The following is a 14,214-nucleotide window of genomic DNA, read 5'->3' as shown; positions in this document are numbered from 1 at the left end:
AAAAATGAGATCAAATTAGTCTGACAGGATTTGTTCCTGACAAATCCATGTTGGCTTCTAGTAATCACTGCATTGATTTCAAGGTGTTTACAGATTGACTTCTTTATAATCTGCTCCAGAATTTTCCCAGGGATGGATGTCAGACTGACTGGTCTGTAGTTCCCAGGTTCCTCCTTTTTGCCCTTTTTGAAGATAGGGACAATGTTAGCCCTCCTCCAGTCATCGGGCACCTCACCCGTCTTCCATGATTTTGCAAAGATAAAAGACAAAGGTTCTGAGAGTTCTTCCGCTAGCTCCTTCATTACTCTAGGATGCAGTTTATCGGGCCCTGGAGATTTAAACTCATTCAAGGAAATTAGGTGTTCTTTGACCATTTGTTTATCAATCTCAAACTGCAATCCTGCCCCCTCAACTTCTGCTTCATTTTTTCCAGGGGAGTCATAGACCCGCTTTTGGGAGAAGACTGAAGCAAAGTGGGAATTGAGCACTTCAGCCTTTTCTTTGTCGTCTGTTATCAATTTGCCATCCTCATTAAGCAGCTGAACCACCATTTCTTTCCTCTGTCTTTTACTACTCACATATCTGAAGAAAGCCTTTTTATTGCTTTTAGCATCCCTCGCTAACCTCAGCTCATTCACAGCTTTAGCCTTCCTGACGCCATTTTGGCACTTCTGCTCCACCTGTCTGTACTCTTCTTTTGTAGCCTGGCCTTCTTTCCACTTCCTATATGTATCCTTTTTTGTTTTCAGGTCGTCTCTAAGCTTTTTGTGGAGCCACATTGCTTTCCTCTGTTGTCTTCTATCTTTTCTCCTTGTTGGAATTGTTTGTAACTGTGCCTTTAAAATTTCCTTTTTTAAATACTCCCACCCATCCTGCACTCCTTTTCTCATTAGGCTCACTTGCCACGGGACCTTACTTATTATAGTTCTGAGTTTATTAAAATCAGCTTTCCTAAAATCCAGAGTACGTGTATGGCTACCCTCGACTTTTATCTCCTGCATAATCAAGAATTCAAGTATGACGTGGTCACTTTCCCCCAGAGTTCCCATAACTGCCACTTTATCCACTAAGTCATCCCTATTGGTCAATAACAAGTCAAGGATTGCCGATCCTCTATTTCCTTCCACCACTTTCTGTAGGAGAAAGTTATCACCCATACATGTCAGGAATTTCTTGGAAGGGCCGCTTTTGGCAGTAATGGTCTCCCAACAGATATCAGGGTAATTGAAGTCCCCCATCACTACTACATCACACTTCCTTGAAACACTGGCAATTTGTTTCTCAAAAGTTTCATCCTTGTCTTCTCCTTGATTGGGTGGTCGGTAGTAGACTCCGATTATCATATTCTTTTTATTCCTAGCCCCATTTATTTTAATCCAGATGCTCTCGATGGGGCTCCCAGTCTCATCTGCCTGTATTTCTGTGCAGGGATAGGTATTTTTAACATACAGTGCAACTCCACCTCCCTTTCTATTTCTTCTGTTCTTTTTGAACAAGTTATATCCTTCAATTGCTATATTCCAGTCATGGGAGTCATCTCACCAAGTTTCAGTTATACCTATCAAGTCGTATTTGCCTTCATGTAATAAGGGTTCAAGTTCATTCTGTTTGTTTCCCATGCTTTGGGCATTAGTATATAGACATCGACTATATTTCTAATAGACGTGTCTTTTTCCAAAACTTCGGGACTCCTCTGAAAAATCTATAGTGCTGGCTGATGGGACGAAGATCCAAGTCTCCGGGGAAGGAACGTGCTTCTTACCTTTTTTGAAATAGTACTTTGAGAATGCATTGTTTGTTCCCAGTTTCAATTTTTCCCTTCTAGGAGTTTCCAATGTGACAGAAAAGGATTTCTGTGTGTCTTTTGAAAAAGACAAATGCTTTATTCATAAACATGGACTCCTAAGAGGAATGGGAAAGCTGAAAAATGGATTGTATTTCATAGATGGCAATCCTAATGAGGAAGGAGTTTCAGAGATACAAGCAGGTTGTATGGAAACTAATGAAAATCAGCCTAATCATAACAATTGTATCCATCTTTTTCATAGAAGACTTGGACATTCAAGTTTTAAGGTTCTGAACAAAACTCTGAGTTTTTCAGAGGGAGTAAAAGTTCAAGGTTGCAAGAAATATCTTGATTGCTCAATATGCAAAATTGCTAAGTCTAAAGTTATGAATATTCCATGTGTCAGAGACTGGTGGCATAAAAATGTTTTGGGATTGATTCATATGGACTTGGCTGGCCCTTTTCCTGAGAGCTATGGAAAAGCTAGATATGCATTAATCATTTTAGATGATAAGACCCGTTTCTCATGGGTGTATTTGTTAAAGCACTAATCAGAATGTTTAAACACGGTGAAAGAATGGGTTAAGTTTATAGTGAGAAATCTGCAGAAGCAAGTCCGGGAATTTTTGACGGATCGTGGAGGAGAATTTCAATCGTTGGACTTCAAGCAGTTTTGTAAAAAGACTGGCATAAATCATAAATATTGTGATCCGAAGAGTCTGTGGCAGAATGGAAATGTTGAAAGGAGGATCGGCACTTTAAAGGAGAAGATTAAATGCCTGATGAAAGACGCAAAGGCGGAGCCACAATTGTGGGGAGAAGCGTTTGTGGCAGCTAATTACCTTTGCAACAGGACTTGGTCTAAATCCATTAATAACGTTCCTTTTTCTTTGCTTTACAGCAAAAGAGCAAACCTCAAGCACTTAAGAACTTGGGGGAGTTTTGCAATTGTAAATGTTCCACTTTCACAGAGACGGCAAGGTTCACCAAAGGGGATCAGGTTACGCTTTGTAGGGTATGAGTACAATAGCTGGCGGTTCCTGTATGAAGGGGGTAGGATAGTGGTCTCCAGATCAGCTAGATTCAGTGAACAAAACTGGAGAAGTCCTGGTGGAACTAGATAGCAGGCAAGAGCCTGAGTTGCTAGTGACCAGTCCGAGTATAGAGACTCAAGAGTTAGCAGAGCAGGAGAAGCAGGAAGAAGTTCCTAGATATTCTCAAAGAGCAAATAAAGGCTTACCTCCTAAAAGGTACAGCTTTGATGCTTGTTATGTTAATTATGAGCCTAATCCTACTCTGATGTGAAGAAATTGAATTCTTTAGGGAGAGAACAGTGGGAATGTGCCATGCAAAGGGAGCTAGATAGTCTCAAAGAAAACAGAGTTTTTGAGGAGACAGTTTTGCCAGCAGGGCAAAAATCTCTAACCTGCAGATGGGTGTTTAAACGCAAGCAGTTAGAGATGGGGGAGCAGAGATTCAAGGCTCAACTGGTCGCCCGAGGGTTCAACCAGGTTAAGGAGGTTGATTATGACCAAACTTTCGCTCCAACAGCAAAATCAGAGACTTTGCGTTTGTTTTTGACAATTGCAGCCAAAGAAAACCTTAAAGTGAGGCAATACGATTTTCAGACCGCTTATCTCAACGCGCCAATTGTTGAGAAAATATATTTAAGGAAGCCTGAAGGTTTAAAAACAGATGACAGCACCGTGTGGTTTCTAAAGAAGGCGATTTATGGCTTAAAGCAAAGTGCTAGGTGTTGGAATTCTTTACTAAACAATACTCTGGTGAGTGAAATGGGATTTGTAAGGAGCCTAGCTGACCCTTGTCTTTATACAAAGGGAAAAGGTAAAGCCTACAAGGCTATTTTGATTTATGTTGATGATTTGATAATATCTTGTTCCAGTGACGCTGAAATCAACAAAGTAGCTGAGCAACTGAGTAGCAGGTATAATTTGAAATCCCTAGGTGTTGTAAAGAATTATTTAGGAGTAGAAATCAACTGGGCAGAAGATGGAAGTTTTTTGCTGAGTAAAAAGCAAAAAATTCTGAGTCTGCTGGAACGGTGTGGAATGTCTCAATGCAAACCAGCAAAAAGTCCCATGGAGTTGGATGCCCCAAAGAACTTACAAGGAGAGGACTTTAGTGATCCAGGCTTGTATCATTCAGTGGTGGGAATGCTAATGTACCTAGTGAACTGATCAAGGCCAGATTTGTCTGCTTCTGTCAACATTTTAAGCAGGTTTGTTGCTAATCCAACTGTGCCTGCTTGGCAAGCAGTGAAAAGAATTTTAAGGTACTTGAAAGAGACCTTAAATCATAGCCTGAAGTTATCTGCAGATGCAGATAAAAAGCTGTTATGCTATGTGGATTCAGACTGGGGTGGCTGTGTCGAGGACCTCAAATCCACGTCTGGATATGTATTGACATTTGGAAAGGCACCAATATGCTGGAAGTCCAGGAAGCAAGTATTTGTCTCAATCTCATCCTGCGAGGCTGAGTATGGTGCTCTATCTGAATTGTGTGGAGAAGTCAGTTGGCTAATGCAACTAATAAAAGATTCCCAAGTCCATATTGAGAAGCCAGTGACAGTTTACTGTGATTCACAAGCATGCATAGGTTTGGCCAACACAGAGATTTTTAAGTCTAAGTCCAAACATATTGCAATAAAGTATCAAAATGTGAAGGAACACATAGCCAATGGAGTTTTGAAGCTAGTTCATTGTGAGTCTAAAGAGAATCTAGCAGACATTTTCACAAAACCACTAGGTCCCACCAAACACAGGGAGATTTGTGAAACGTTAGGTTTCAGGGAGGAAAAAGTGTAAATAACTGTACAATGTGTTATTGTAAATCAATGTGTAAATATAAGAAGGGGTGTTGGATCCTGGAATGGATCTTGGTTATGTTTTCCATTGATTTGCTAATTGCTGAGGATCTGGAAGAACAGAAGACTCAGCAGAAACTTAAAGGTCAACTCTACACCTGGACATTGAGTGTCATAATTAAATAATTGTCTAACTGATTGTCTTCAATTAAGGGTTGCAAGGAGTTGCATCATTGTACAGGTTGTCTATAAAAGTAAATGTGTTTTCATGTTCACTACTTCCATGTCCTTTACCTAACTTGATGTGAGCTGTATTGACTGACCATTTGTAAGTATTTGTATCTGTACTGCCATAACTAAATTATATATTTATTTGCCAGTAAAATGTTTATTTTAACCTACATGAATCTTTGTCTTAATTCACGTCTTTGCTGACTTGGCTGAGAACCGCTGCAACCTCTGCTAGTCTCTGGAAGGCCCAGAAAGAGACTTAACGCAAAAGGTTATGTGCCAGAAACCCAGTCTGTGCCATAACTAATCAGCTTCTAAAGCCATAACTCAACAACCTGTATGAATGTTTTGCTGGTGTGAAGTGGTCTGGGGAACCAGTATGAATTTGTTTGCAGGATGGCATAATAATAATAATAAATAATAATAATAATTAAAAAAATATTTTTTACTGCCTCTCCCTTTGGATCGAGGAGTGGAACAACATTAGTACAGGAATCAACACATCTTAAAAATTCTTGATTTTACATTGATCTGGGTAGGCCTGCCGGAAAAGGCTTGTCTTCAAAGCTGCCTTAAAATCACAGAGAGAGTTAATATGATGTCACCAGGGCAACCTGTATGATTTTGACTGGTGTCTGGCATTGAGGTTTATGACTTCTATTTGCAATTCTTCTTGCTATCAAGAGACTCAGCTGGCTTGTTGAGATTCTTGAAATCTAATGCATGCACATCTACTGTAGGGTTTTGATTTGAACCATGACAGTTTGATCTGGGATAGGTGGGTAAGTGTTCTTGCGGGGTTTTCCTTTGCTTACTCTTCAGGATGTGGCTTGGTTGACTTGCTGGAGTGAGCTGCACATGTTTGCTTTACCAGCAGATTCAGCTTGATGCAGCTTGTTCTTTTGTTTCACCTCTTATGCCATGCTGTGGTCTTGAGTATCATGGCTAAACTCTAAAGCTACAAACCCCTGGTAATGGTCCACCTTCTACCCCACCAGCTACAGTAACCGCCAGTCACCACCAGGCAAGTCTTGATTCAATGATGCATGCATATGCCAGTCCTGAAATGATATTTGTATACATAATGTAATTATTAGTGTAATGTAATTGCTAATAGTTTCAACACATCCCAAACGTCAATTACATGAACAGGTTACTGAAACTCAAGAAGACGTAGCTTTTGCCACTCTGACCTATTTCAAGAGTTTGCCTTGGCAACAAATCATTTTTTGACTTTATCTTGGAGTAATTCTTCCAGCTGTTCCTGGAAGGGATTGTGCTCAAGGTACTAGAAATTGGGATGTGTGTATTCTAGCCTAATTTCACCACCTGCTTTTTGAACATAAAGTCTTGGAAGCTCATCCCCAAGTTTTTCTTTTCCTTTCCCAATAGTGTTAGGATTCCCTGTTTGCTTCTCATGACCTGTATACTCAGAAGGCCAGCACAGACATTACACACACATTCACAGCCTAGTTCACGCACCTTAACCCTCAGTCCAGTTACTAAGGGAATCAAGCTAATTTCCTGATTCAGAGCTCCATCACACCAGTTTTTTTCCCGGGTTGTCCCCACACTATCCACCTCCAGTTCGACAGTGCGTCAGGCACTGATCACTTTCACGTGTGTGCGTTGTTGCACGATTTCAGTGCTATTTCAGCACGTGCATCCTTTCACAAGGGCAGGCTCGCATCGCTAACATACTGCCCTGTCTCCTCCCTTCCCCTTCCCCTTGTAGTTCATTGGTTGTTGTGGCTGGGAGGGACTTTGAGATGGACGTGGGACATGGTTTCCTTCCCCCACCCTAATTCTTATTTTCCCATGTTTTTTTTAATGTGCAAATGCAACTGAATGCAATTCTGGTAGGCTGAAATGGTGTAATGATGCAATGGTGTACTTAAGGGATTAAGGGAAGTCAACCCCTTGCATGTCCATGGACTGGTCTACCTATCCTCATTTCAACAAAATATTGTTGCACTGTAAAATTTAGGAGATAGGGATTGGGGGAGAAAAGGAAAACACAATGCTTTCCCTAGGATCATTATAAACTGAGTTGGAGGACCAAAAGTACAATGGGCCAACTCAGCAAACTCTGTACCAACAATCCAGCAGGCATTCCCAATGATGAGGAAAGGAAATTGAAATGGCATGCTGGAGAACCACCCCACCCTCTGCTTTTGTCAGTGACATTGCCCCTTCCACAGGACACACCCCCAGCAGAAAAATTTGAACGATCCGAAATAGCATTGAAAAGGAAATTACACAGGAATGGAACAATGGGGTGTGTGTGTGTGGAGCCTAGCAGCCAAAAGATGCAGTAAAGTTCTCCCAAGCTCTGGATGTTGAAGCCTAAAAATGCATTTATCTCCGAATGATTGGCATGATAAAGTGAGTAAACCTCATTAGTAGTATTATAAATCCTCAATGAAGTCGAAGCATTACAAAAATTCCTCTCAGTCTAGCTGAATATGAACATATGAATGAGTTTCGGTTTCTTGCTGAGAAGGGGGAGACGCACGGAAGGTACTAAAAATAACTTTGATGAGACGTAGACAGTTTAAGTGAAAGAATGTTATATCCTTATTTGAAAGCGAAGTACAGAGAGGATACAAATTAATTAACTCTGGAAATAAATCTTAGGTGGTGTAGGAGGTAGAGGGGGAAGCGAAAGAGAAGAGCGATTGAGCAGTTTGAAGCGTCGAAACCTAAATGCCAAAAAGAAAAAAAGGGAAAACCACTTGGGACCAGAACTAAAACTCACCCCTCTGACAAATTAGCGGCCAGACTGGTGAAACAAGAATGAATTACACAGGACGATCCAGTAACAAAGATACAAGATAAGGAAGAAGGGGATAAAATGGCAGAGAAGTCTGGAAGTAATCGTTCAAGCAAGACGAATGGCACAGGGCCAAAAACAGCACAGGATGACATGCTGGTCAAGCTGGCAGACATGATAGAAAGAAACAATTAAGTTCTACTCTGGAAGATGGAGGAAAATAATAAAATAGCCAACGATAAGGTGGTTAAAAATGTGCTAGAAGGAGTTAACAAATCAATGTTGGAGCTTAAGAAGGAATTGGAGCAAACAAAGTCAGAAGTACAACAACTAACGAAGAAGGATGATATGAATCAACAGCAGTTGAAACAACAAAATATGAGTTTCGAACAACATGAACTGAGATTGATTCATTTGGAAGATCAACCCAGAATGCCTAATTTGCATTTAAGAAATTTTCCTGAAATACAGGGTGAGAATTTAAGAACCAGCATTTAAGGATGGTTTAAGGAATCATAGAATCATAGAATAGCAGAGTTGGAAGGGGCCTACAAGGCCATCGAGTCCAACCCCCTGCTCAATGCAGGAATCCACCCAAAAGCATCCCTGACAGATGGTTGTCCAGCTGCCTCTTGAAGGCCTCTAGTGTGGAAGAGCCCACAACCTCCCTAGGTAACTGATTCCATTGTCGTACTGTTCTAACAGTCAGGAAGTTTTTCCTGATGTCAAGCTGGAATCTGGCTTCCTTTAACTTGAGCCTGTTATTCAATGTCCTGCACTCTGGGAGGATTGAGAAAAGATCCTGGCCCTCCTCTGTGTGACAACCTTTTAAGTATTTGAAGAGTGCTATCATGTCTCCCCTCAATCTTCTCTTCTCCAGGCTAAACATGCCCAGTTCTTTCAGTCTCTCTTCATAGGGCTTTGTTTCCAGACCCCTGATCATCCTGGTTGCCCTCCTCTGAACACACTCCAGCTTGTCTGCATCCTTCTTGAATTGTGGAGCGCAGAACTGGATGCAATACTCTAGATGAGGCCTAACCAGGGCCGAATAGAGAGGAACCAGTACCTCACGTGATTTGGAAGCTGTACTTCTATTAATGCAGCCCAAAATAGCATTGGCCTTTCTTGCAGCCATTTCGCACTGTTGGCTCATATTCAGCTTGTGATCTACAACAGTTCCAAGATCCTCCTCATTTGTAGCATTGCTGAGCCAAGTATCCCCAACTTGTAACTGTGCCTTTGGTTTCTATTTCCTAAATGTAGAACTTGGCATTTATCCCTATTAAATTTCATTCTGTTGTTTTCAGCCCAGCACTCCAGCCTATCAAGATCACTTTGAAGTTTGTTTCTGTCTTCCAGGGTATTAGCTATCCCACCCAATTTTGTGTCATCTGCAAATCTGATAAGCGTTCCCTGTACCTCCTCGTCCAAATCATTAATAAAAATGTTGAAGAGCACTGGGGACAGGACTGAGCCCTGCGGTACCCCACTCGTTGCCTCTCCCCAGTTGGAGAAGGTTCCATTGATAAGTACTCTTTGAGTCTGATTCTGTAGCCAACTGTGAATTCACCTAATAGTTGTTCCATCTAGCCCACTTTTAACTAGTTTGCTGATCAGAATGTCATGTGGTACTTTGTCAAAAGCTTTGCTGAAGTCAAGAAGTCAAGACGTCCACAGCATTCCCACAGTCCACAAGGGAGGTTACCTTATCAAAAAATGAGATCAAATTAGTCTGACAGGACTTGTTCTTCATAAATCCATGTTGGCTTCTAGTGATCACTGCATTGATTTCAAGGTGTTTACAGATTGACTACTTTACAATCTGCTCCAGAATTTTCCCAGGGATGGATGTCAGACTGACTGGTCTGTAGTTCCCAGGTTCCTCCTTTTTGCCCATTTTGAAGATAGGGACAACGTTAGCCCTCCTCCAGTCATCCGGCACCTCACCCGTCTTCCATGATTTTGCGAAGATAATAGACAAAGGTTCTGAGAGTTCTTCCGCTAGCTCCATTTCATCGGGCCCTGGAGATTTGAACTCATTCAAGGAAATTAGGTGTTCTTTGACCATTTGTTTATCAATCTCAAACTGTAATCCTGCCCCCTCAACTTCTGCTTCACTTTTTCCAGGGGGTCATAGACCCACTTTTGGGAGAAGACTGAGGCAAAGTAGGAATTGAGCACTTCAGCCTTTTCTTTGTCATCTGTAATCAATTTGCCATCCTCATTAAGCAGCTGAACCACCATTTCTTCCCTTGGTCTTTTACTACTCACGTATCTGAAGAAAGCCTTTTTATTGCTTTTAGCATCCCTTGCTAATCTCAGCTCATTCTGACGCCATTTAGTCACTTCTGCTCCACCTGTCTGTACTCTTCTTTTGGAGCCTGGTCTTCCTTCCACTTCCTATATGTATCCCTTTTTGTTTTCAGGTCATCTCTAAGCTTTTTGTGGAGCCACATTGGTTTCCTCTGTTGTCTTCTATCTTTTCTCCTCTTTGGAATTGTTTGTAACTGTGCCTTTAAAATTTCCTTTTTTAAATACTCCCACCCATCCTGCACTCCTTTTCTCATTAGGCTCATTTGCCATGGGACCTTATTTATCATAGTTCTGAGTTTATTAAAATCAGCTTTCCTAAAATCCAGAGTATGTGTATGGCTACACTCAACTTTTGTCTCCTTCATAATCAAGAATTCAAGTATGATGTGGTCACTTTCCCCTAGAGTTCCTGTAACTGCCACTTTATTCACTAAGTCATCCCTATTGGTCAATATCAAGTCAAGGATTGCCGATCCTCTAGTTCCTTCCTCCACTTTCTGTAGGAGAAAGTTATCACCCACACATGTCAGGAATTTCTTGGAAGGGATGCTTTTGGCAGTATTGGTCTCCCAACAGATATCAGGGTAATTGAAGTCCCCCATCACTACTACATCCCACTTCCTTGAAACAATGGCAATTTGTTTCTCAAAAGTTTCATCCTCATCTTCTCCTTAACTGGGTGGTCGGTAGTAGACTCCGATTATCATGTTATTTTTATTCCTTGCCCCGTTTATTTTAAACCAGATGCTCTCGATGGGGCTCCCAGTCTGATCCACCTGTATTTCTGTGCAGGGATAGGTATTTTTAACATATAGTGCAACTCCACCTCCCTTTCTACTTCTTCTGTTCTTTTTGAACAAGTTATATCCTTCATTTGCCATATTCCAGTCATAGGAGTCATCCCACCAAGTTTCAGTTATACCTATCAAGTCGTATTTGCCTTCATGTAATAAGAGTTCAGGTTTGTTCTGTTTGTTTCCCATGCTGTGGATTTAGGAGCTGGCTGCGGATTTAGATTTGGCACTGCAAGATGTGGAGAGAATACATCGGGTGGCTGGAGGAAGAGCTAGAGCGATGCCTCGTGATATCTTGGTTAGATTTGCTAACTTTTATAAAAAGGAGCAGCTTATGAAGAGAATCAGGCAGATGACAAGACTGTAGTATCAAGAAACACCAGTCCAAATTTACAATTATTTGTGTCCACAAACCATTGAATGGAGGAGAAGTGTTAGGCCAATAATAGCAAAGCTTAAGAGGGAGGGGATTGCTTATTCTTGGGGATACCTGGTGTTCCTGAGAGTTATGCGTGATGGAAGACAACATAGAATAACATCGCTGGAACAGGGAATAGTCAAGCTGAGAGAATTAGGCATAGAAGAGGAGATACCAACCCAGCTGCAAGGAGAAGAGGAGGAACGAGCTGGTCCAAGTAGGGAGTAAAAAGATTTAATAAAAATTGGAGGGAGGGAGAGGGAAGGAGATAAGAAGAATGGATATTGAGCTGGAGGGCTTGCTGCATCGGGACTGTGGGTTCTATTTCACACACCCCTTGAAGGTTGAATTAGCCATGACCGGGGTGGTTCACCTACGGAGAAGCAAAGGGGGGAATAGAAGAGGGTGGGAGAGGGGAGGGGAGGGAGGGGAACTGGGGGAGAGAAGGGGAGGAGAGGGAATAAAATCTTTGTTTGTTAGTTGGTTTAAGTTTAAGTTAGCTGTGTTGTTTATGTGGGTGTGCACAAGGGATCTACAAAGAGTAAAACAAACACATTATGGATAAGAAAGTACTATCTCAACACTCAATGTGAAAGGGCTAGGAGCAGTTGTAAAGAGAAAGAGAATAGAGTAGCTGCTAAACAAAGATGGGGCCGATTTTATCTTTCTACAAGAAACGCATCAGGCTAAAGAAGGATTTAATGAGTTAAGGTTAAAGTGGTCAGTGTTATATGAGAAGTCATTGGGGACTTAAACGGTGTAGCTATAATTATCTTGAAGAAATGTGGATTTAGTGAATTAAAGAGTAAAAGGGATGGGAAAGGGAGATATGTTATGATACAGGGGCAAATGGCATGGGAGTATTACACTTTAGTTAACATTTATGCCCCTAATGAGAAGCAAAGTGATTTTTTTAGGGAAGTATTTAGAGAAATGGAGGAAATAAAAAAAGGGCATGTAATATTGGCTGGAGATTTTAATATGGTGATGGATAACATGTTAGATAAGTCAAACCCACCACCCAAGAAAGAAGGAATAATATTACAAGTTTAAATAAAATGATAAAGGAAAAGGACTTAATGGATGCCTGGCGAGTGACGGGGGGGGGAAGTTGGGTACACCTTTTACTCACCAGTTTATAAAACTTTTTCAAGGATAGATCACATTTTTGTCTCAAAAGAGTTAGCAATAAAAGTTTGCAACACAGAGGTAGGGGTAATTAAAGTAACTGACCACGCACTGGTAAACATGGATTTTAAGGTGAAGAGGGACAGAGAAGCTAATAGATGGAAGTTTATATAAATATGGAAGTTAAGGACCGTCAGTAAAATGAACATTCCGCCATGTTAAATGGAGTTACTGGGAGGGAGGGTCAACATAGCAGCCTAAAATGAAAAATATTTCAGCAATCTTTCTGAAACGCAATAATGCCAGAAAGAAATGCTGGCTTTACAAACCCTGCGTGTTTCAGGGAGATTGCTGGAATATTGAGGGCTGGATGGGAGTTTAAAGCCAAAAAAGGGGGAAGCATGTCTGCCTCAATCTGATCAGGCACACTTCCGGGTTGGTGACTTTTTTTCTTTGCGCACTTATAGCGCTAAAGGGGAAGCCTCCCCATGCAATCCATTAGTAGGATTGCATTCCCCTATCCAGCCCATTGATGAAATGGCCTTTCTTTTTTCAAAAGACCATTCCATCCATTTTTAATTAATTTTTTTAAAAAACCATGTTTCCCTATGGGGAAACCTTGTCTGTCGGCGGCAGGCCCGGGTTTCAATTGAGCGCCCGGCTCTACCCGAAAGCAAGGCTGCAATTGCGGCCTTGCTTCTGGGTGAAGCCAGGGGCTCAATTGATTGAAACCCGGGTCTCCCATCGACGGACCAGCTAAATGAAGTGTGTGTGTGGGTGGGCTTTCCTGGGGCCGTCGGGGCCTCCGCAGTTTGTGCTGCGGCAGCGATGGGCCCAGGCCGGGGATGGGGAGCGGCGACTTACCTCCTCGTCCTCCGGCCGGCCTGGGTTCAAATGGAGTCCCCGGCTTCACCAGAAGTTAGGCCTTGGCCTAGCTTCTGGTGAAGCTGGGGGATAGAGTTAAACCCGGGCCGGCCGGAGGACGAGGAGGTAAGTGACATTGTGGGGGGTTGGGGTTGGGCGGGGGGAGTGGGGGGGTTGTCTGGGGCCGCCGCTGTGGCAGGCTCAGGCCTGGGGGGGAGCGGAGACTTACCTCCCTCTCCGCCATTCATCACAGGATTAAATTTAGCCCCTGGCTTCAACTGGAAGTTAAGGCCAAGGCCTTAACTTCCGGTTAAAGCCAGGTGCTAAATTTATTCCTGCGACGGACGGTGGAGAGGAAGGTAAGTGATGTTGTGCGGGGTGGGGGGGTGATTCCCTGGCCCCGCCGCCACCGCCGTAGTTCCTGCGGTGGCAGCGGCGGCAGGCCAGGGCGGGCCGGGCCACTGGGGTGTGGGGCGGGATTCCCTGGCCCCGCTGCTGCCGCAGTTTGACCGGTGGTGGCGGCAGGCCAGGCCGCGCCACTGGGGTGTGTGTGTGGGATTCCCTGGCCTCGCCGCCACCGCAGTTCAAGCGGCAGCGGCGGCAGGCCAGGGTGGGCCGCGCCGCGCTGGTGGGGGTTGGGTTGGGGGCTTCCCTGGCCTCCGCCGCTGCTGCCGTAGTCTCTGCGGCGGCAGCAGCGGTAGACCTGGGTGGGGTGGGGTTGGGTGGCTTCCGCGCACTCACTAACCTCCTGCCGGTCACCGCCCGCTCCAGGCTTTGAAGCCAGGACGGTGGGGTTGGAGGCGGAGGCTTTAGAGTGGCGCGCCAGAAAGCCACTTCCTGGTGTGCCGCTCTAAAGCCTCCGCCTCCAACCCCAGAGTCCTCACTTTGAACCCTGGAGCGGGCGGTGAGCGAATGGAGGTAAGTGAGCGTGCGGCGGGGGGATGTTGGGGAGTGGGGGTGGGGGGCCCTGGCCGGGGGGTGGGGGGAGAGGAGGGACTTACCTCCTCCTTAGTTGCAGGTCCGGCGGGAAATGGCATCCCTAGCTAAACAGGAAGTTACGCCTTGGCTCCTGTATCTTTAACA

At 43.5% G+C, this 14,214-nt stretch overlaps 1 protein-coding gene and 1 long non-coding RNA gene across 4 annotated transcripts in view; both read right to left on the bottom strand.

The window, feature by feature from the left end:
• Positions 1–14,214, bottom strand: part of LOC134403317 (uncharacterized) — a 387,709-nt gene that overhangs the window by 50,895 nt on the left and 322,600 nt on the right. The gene's annotated exons all lie outside the window — the stretch shown is intronic.
• Positions 1–14,214, bottom strand: part of LOC134403141 (flavin-containing monooxygenase 5-like) — a 149,704-nt gene that overhangs the window by 50,255 nt on the left and 85,235 nt on the right. The gene's annotated exons all lie outside the window — the stretch shown is intronic.

The sequence above is a fragment of the Elgaria multicarinata genome, chromosome 1 (assembly GCF_023053635.1).
Source record: "Elgaria multicarinata webbii isolate HBS135686 ecotype San Diego chromosome 1, rElgMul1.1.pri, whole genome shotgun sequence".
Lineage (NCBI taxonomy): Eukaryota > Metazoa > Chordata > Lepidosauria > Squamata > Anguidae > Elgaria > Elgaria multicarinata.
The sequence above is the reverse complement of the archived record's forward strand: the minus strand, read 5'-3'. Positions and strand labels throughout refer to the sequence as shown.